The sequence below is a fragment of the Rana temporaria genome, chromosome 3 (genome assembly GCF_905171775.1).
Source record: "Rana temporaria chromosome 3, aRanTem1.1, whole genome shotgun sequence".
In the NCBI taxonomy this organism is placed as follows: Eukaryota; Metazoa; Chordata; class Amphibia; order Anura; family Ranidae; genus Rana; species Rana temporaria.
Window position 1 is genome coordinate 249,120,979 of NC_053491.1, and position 6,293 is coordinate 249,127,271.

The 6,293-nt window shown below is 40.5% G+C and overlaps 1 non-coding gene across 1 annotated transcript; it reads right to left on the bottom strand.

The window, feature by feature from the left end:
- Positions 1-4,985: 4,985 nt before the first annotated feature.
- LOC120934005 lies at positions 4,986-5,202 on the bottom strand. Its single transcript, XR_005748167.1, has one exon. It is a non-coding gene; the product is annotated as a small nucleolar RNA U3 (small nucleolar RNA).
- Between the last annotated feature and the right edge of the window lie 1,091 nt (positions 5,203-6,293).

Genomic DNA, 6,293 nt, shown 5'->3' on the forward strand with positions numbered 1-6,293 from the left:
ATGCCCTGGGGTACAGAGGCTTTGCCAATTCCACCAGTTGATCTATTGCTGCCTTCCTGTTGATTTTGATATGCCATTCGTTTTATTATTATTTTTTTAATAAAATGAAGATGATAAAAAATCTTTGATTATGTGTTGAAAAGCTAATGTCAGTTTGTGAGTCGGCAGGTACTTTGCTAAAATTAAAGGGACACAAATAGAGTAGTTGGTACTTTGAGCATAATAAATTAAGGGGATAATGGGGTTGTGCGAACTTGACCCACAAAATAATATAGAAATTTGTTTGATTCATATAACCAAAATACACTAATCCAAAGAAAAGACATTTGTTTTGACTCAGTATCACGTCAGTTTCACCAGCAAAGCAGCTTTTAGTATTATGACATTATAAAAAAGAAGAGAATGTGCGCTGCTTTTCTTGATTTCAGAACTTGCCGCGTCACGAATGTGCACTTTCAAATACGAATGCTAGTTTTCCCAGACAGAACGCTTCCGGCTGGTCTTTGCTTCTGAGCATGCGCATATGTACAAAATTCCGATTGCTTGCTGTACACACGGTCGGACTAGGCACCATCGGACTCCTGTTGACGTAAAGTTTGTCTGTTTGCAGACCGAACTTTTTGTCCGATGAAGCCCAAAAAAGTTTGTCCGATTGAGCGTACACACGATCGGACTAATTTGAAAACTTGCTGTTTTTGAAGTTTGTTGGCAAAAAGTCTGACCGTGTGTACGGGCCTTAACACAGGCATCCAACACAGGTTTAAACAGATTAGTGGGCTGCACTTAAGGAAACAGGCACAAAAGTAGGTGAGAAATATATATTTATTAAAGATAAAGGCACACGTGCAAACTAAACAACAGCAAAACAAACAAAGCATACAAGAAAAAACAGCAACCCTCAAAACACCTAATCTGAATAACTAATATATACAAAAACAAGAGCATCTATACATAATCAAGCAGGGATGAGAGACAAGGGGGAACAGGCAGCCAGATGGAGGAAGCAGCGGCAAGGGGAAGCTGGAATCGGGGGACAAGACTCAGGGACTGGGTACAAGGTACAGGAAACAGAGTCCAGGACAAGGCAGGAAGCAGATCAGGAATATATACAGGCAACAGATCAGGTCAGGCAGGAACAAGGCTAGCAGAGAGGATACTGAAGCCACAACACGGATCATGACAGACAGACACCTTCTCTACCGCTCCTTCTGTGACTGACCGAAGCCTCAGCAACACGTTGTCCAGGACACTCTCTCTCTCTGTCTCTCTCTGTCTTAACCACCGCAACACACTAACCAAGGCCGCCACTGAGGCGGCCTTATATAGTGTGGGGCGTGTACTAAACCCCCTAAACCATAATTGGTCAAAGCCACCCTGGCTTTGGCCAATTATGGCTCTCCATTTTTTGCACGCTGTGATTGGCCGAAGCATGTGGGTCATAGTGCATGCTTGGCCAATCATCAGCCAGCAATGCACTGCGATGCCGCAGTGAATTATGGGCCGTGACACGCCACTCTAATTTGGCGCGAACGGGCCATAATGTTCATAATTCGACGAACGGTCGAACATACGATGTTCGAGTCGAACATGAGTTACACTCGAACGCGAAGCTCATCCTTAAAGGGTCATTAAAGGAATTTTTTTTTTCCTTACTGCAGTCCTGTTTTCATGTCCTTGTTGTTCGTTTTTGCTATGATGTTGCTGTAATCCTTCTCTTTTCTGAACAGTCTGTTTCCTGATGAAAAAAGTCATGGGAGATTTCTCTCTGTGGCACTAATCAAGGGGGTGTGATTACTGTGTCTTAAACCCCTCAGAACCAATCACTTTTGTTTTACAAACCATCACTGCCCTCTATTGGCTATGTTTCTCTGTACTTCACAGAAGCATGAAAAAGCATGCATAAACGAAACTGAAACTACAGGTACATTATATGATAGATTTTTATCTATTTTTAATCATTTTTAAAAGGAATCAGTTAACTATTATGTCTCTATACCCTGTAAACAGTAATTTCAGCAACAAAAAAAAAAATTCCTTTACAACTCCTTTAATGTGGAGTATGAGGAAGGTCGACAACACAGTATGGATGACAAGGTAAAGAAAAATGTGATGTCTACAGTACAGTGGCTTAAAAGCAATGATAACCATTTAAAATTAGATGTGCCAGTGGTGACTGTGATACTGATAATATCAACAAAATTCCAGTAGACAGAAAAAGATGGTTCTATTATTCCAGATATGCTAGAAATACAGTATACTACACTGCATTTTGTTTCCAGGAATACAAGTGTATCATGCACGACCGTAGGCCTTCTTCAGTATTAAAGCACAATGCTGGAAAAACCTTTATGCAACACCGCTTACTATACTGTTATTGCTTTTATCCTGAATGTTTAACATTTTTGCTTAAATTTTTTTGGCGCTATATTTCCTAGTCATTCCTACATACTTCTTTGAAACAGTTTAAGAAAAACAATGCTCTGCTTTGAGAGCACCATCATTATTTCATACTCAGTGCTTGCAATAGTTTCACATCAAAACACGTCAAAATGTTTCATTATATTGCTGAAAGGACTGTAACTTTCTTGCTGACTAATGAAGACAGTAATCCTATAATTGTTGTGCGCACATTGGCACTTTAAAAGTCTAAATCAGCTGAACATTGTCCAAGAAATGCAAAGAAAATATTGAACCTGCATATCTTCTGATTCCATGTGCTTTGCATTCAAAAGAAAAAATAACAAAGTGAAAGTATTAAATCTGAGGAGTTGAATGTGCTATGGTTGACTAAGACTGATCAGTTCTTTAAATTTTGAATTTTATTGAATCAAAATGTAAAAGCGTTATGAACATCTTGTACAAATATATTTCCTCATAACAGAAAAAGGAACACACAATATAGACACATTTCAACTTCCATCCATTTTATGATGTCTAGTGTATGGTATACTTATAGATTATAAATTTGACTTTAACCCCTTCCTGCCCAGGCCAATTTTCAGATTTCAATGCTGTCGCACTTTGAATGACAGTTGCGTAGTCATGCAACACAGTTTTTTTCACACAAATAGAGCTTTCTTTTGATGGTATTTAATGAAATCCTGTGGTCAAAGCCAGTGATAGATCGCCGCAGGCCGACCTGTGAGACGCATTTCGGGAGGACATCATATGATGTGTGTCCACTCAGAATGACGAATGCCCCACCCAGCTGTCATTTGACAATAGGTTGGATGGGAAATGGTTAATCATTATCAGCACATATGTGTGACCATGAGGAATAAATATCAATGGGAATTAAAACTTTGTGGGAGAACTCTTACCGTATATACTCGAGTATAAGCCGACCTGAATATAAGCCGAGGCACCTAATTTTACCACAAAAAACTGGGAAACGTATTGACTTGAGTATAAGCCTAGGGTGTCCATCTGCATGCCTCACTGTGCCTCACTGTGCCCATGCCTCACTGTGCCCATGCCTCACTATGTCCATGCCTCACTGTGTCCATGCCTCACTGTGCCCATGCCTCACTGTGCCCATGACTAGACTGAAGATTAACATGGGACTGGGTCCCCAAATTCACCGGAGAAAGGACCATTTAACAAGGGAGTCTATGGAAGGAGTGCCCACCTTTGAACAATCGGTGCTCCCTGGCCGTAGGTCCCCCAGACAACAAACTTTGCACACTTGAAGAGGAATGTGTGCCAAGTTTGGGGTCCAGGGGACCTACGGCTGGCCAGTGCCAGGTCCCCAAAATCCAAGAGATCAGGCGCAAAAAGGTGACTCAAGTATAAGCCGAGGGGGGCATTTTCAGCACAAAAAATGTGCTGAAAAACTTGGCTTATACTCGAGTATATACGGTAATAAAAAACATAAGTATAGATTGCCCACCATAATTTCTACCTGGGTTAAATATCTACATTTTACTTCAATCCAAAAGACAAAATCTCAAGAATCTTAACATACATATGCATGCTAAATAAAATCTAAAAATACTATTATAAAAATGTAGAGAAAGTGCTTTTAAACAACATTCCACGTGAACCCCACCACTATTGTAAATTTCTCTGCAACTTGTTTTTTCTTGCAGGTGGCATCTTGGAAGGAACTCAAAGAGGTTTAAAGATATGTGAGGATACTGCAGTACCTGTTGCTTAAAACATATGTAACCCAGAAACAAAAATTTAATAAATTGCGGCTCACCGGTCCTTAAAGCGGGAGTTCACCCGAAAAAAAAAATGTAATTCTAATTACGGGAAGCAGAATCGGGTGTTTTGATTAAAATCAATGCAGTACTTACCTTTCTTGAGATAGATGTTCTCCTGCCGCTTCCGGGTATGGTCTTCGGGACTGGGCATTCCTATTTGATTGACAGCCTTCCGACGGTCGCATACAGCGCGTCACGAGTTGCCGACCGTAGGTGCGGCGCTATACGGCGCCTGCGCACCGACGTTCGGCTACTTTCGGAAACTGGTGACGGTCGGAAGTCTGTCAATCAAATAGGAACGGCCAGTCCCGCAGCCCATACCCGGAAGCGGCGGGAGAACATCTATCTCAAAAAAGGTAAGTACTGCATTGATTTTAATCAAAACAACCGATTCTGCTTCCCGTAATTAGGCCCAATCTACTGTTAAAAATGTATTTTTTGGGTGAACCTCCACTTTAAATATGATGACTGCTTTAGTTTTCTTTTTTCCATTACTTTTTACCTGCTGATGCTGCCAGTAAGTCTGTTATTTTTGAACTTCTTTTAACAGACCAAGCTGTCTAGCAAAAGTGACAGTTAGAGAGTTGAGACAAACCATTTAACACTGATGGGGTACTTACAATGGTTAGCTTTTTATCATTTATCTCAAACCTCTATCCCAAAAAAGAACAAAAAATGCTGTTGTAAATGCTTAACCACTTCACCACATTGGACTTTCGGTGGTTATACCGGGATGATGCCTGGTGTCACCTCAGTACCATTTTTTTTTTTTTTTTTTTTATCACTCAGCTCGTGGTCATTCCCCCCAGCTTCTCTACAAGAGAGAAGAGGAACGGTCATCAACAGCTAGAAGCACTACAATAAAGCAGCGCTACTAACTCACTTCGCGCTCAGGAATAACCACTATGACTCTTCATCGTGATTGGTGAGTTTGTACACTTTAGAGCACATTTCGACAGTCAAGAACTATAGAAATGATCCCTGAAAGTATAGTCTCAGTACCATTTTTGATAGCCGGCAGTTGGCTCTCTAGTAATAGCAATTGTCTCACCAGCTGCTCGATTGTTATTACAAGCAGTGGGAGGGGACATCCACCGCCCCCCACCTTCTGCTGCTCTCTTGGGCTCTCTCGCCCCACCGGGAGACACGAGGGACCAGCTGGTGCATCTGCCGGCTGGCCGGACAGCTGAACAAATCTAGGATCGGCTTTGATAGGCTGTTCGTAATAGTAACTCGCAAGCGATGACATGATATCACTTCCGGTCTACTCGGGAACTATCAGCGCCATTTTTTGAAAATCAAAAGCATTCAGAAACACTGATTTCGGTGTTTTAAAATAGTTTAAGTGCAGAGGAAGGATTTGGGGTCTTGTAGACCCCTGATCTCTCCATTAAGAGGACCTGTCACATCCCTTTTGCTGTCACAAGGATATTTACATTCGTTGTGACAGAAATAAAACAGCAATAAAAGTGATTAACAGCAACAGTGTAAAATAAAATGTATTTAAATGCCCCGTCCTTCCGTTCTTGTTTGCAAAGGCGAATGCACGCTTTGGTCCCACAATCCACACGTGTGAGGTATCACCACGAATGTCAGATCATGAGCAGTAATTCTAGCACCAGACCTCCGGTAAATCAAAATTGCTAACCTGTAAGCCTAAAGGCATTTAAAGCGTCACCTATGGAAAGTAAAATGTAAATCGTTTGTTGCCGTTGCGCGGCCGTACACAATTTTAAAGCATGGTGTGTTTGTTATCTTTTAATTTGGCGTAATTTCATCTTTTATATTTTACAAAAAAATCATTTATGTATTGTGTTTTTTTTTTCTTTTGCATTAAAAGTCAAGAACGTGTATTTTTTCACAAAAAATTGCATTTGAAAAAAAAATGTTTTGGAGTTCTAAGTGATTTTCTAGCAAAAAAAAATACTGATTGTTACATGTGAACAAAAAGTGCCAGGGGAACTGGTGATTTTTTTATTTTTTTTTGCCCAGTGGGCATGGAGCCTTAAACTTTTAACCAGAAGTTCAATTTTCAGACAAACTGTACAAATACAAATGATATATTATTATTATTTTATACTCTCTACA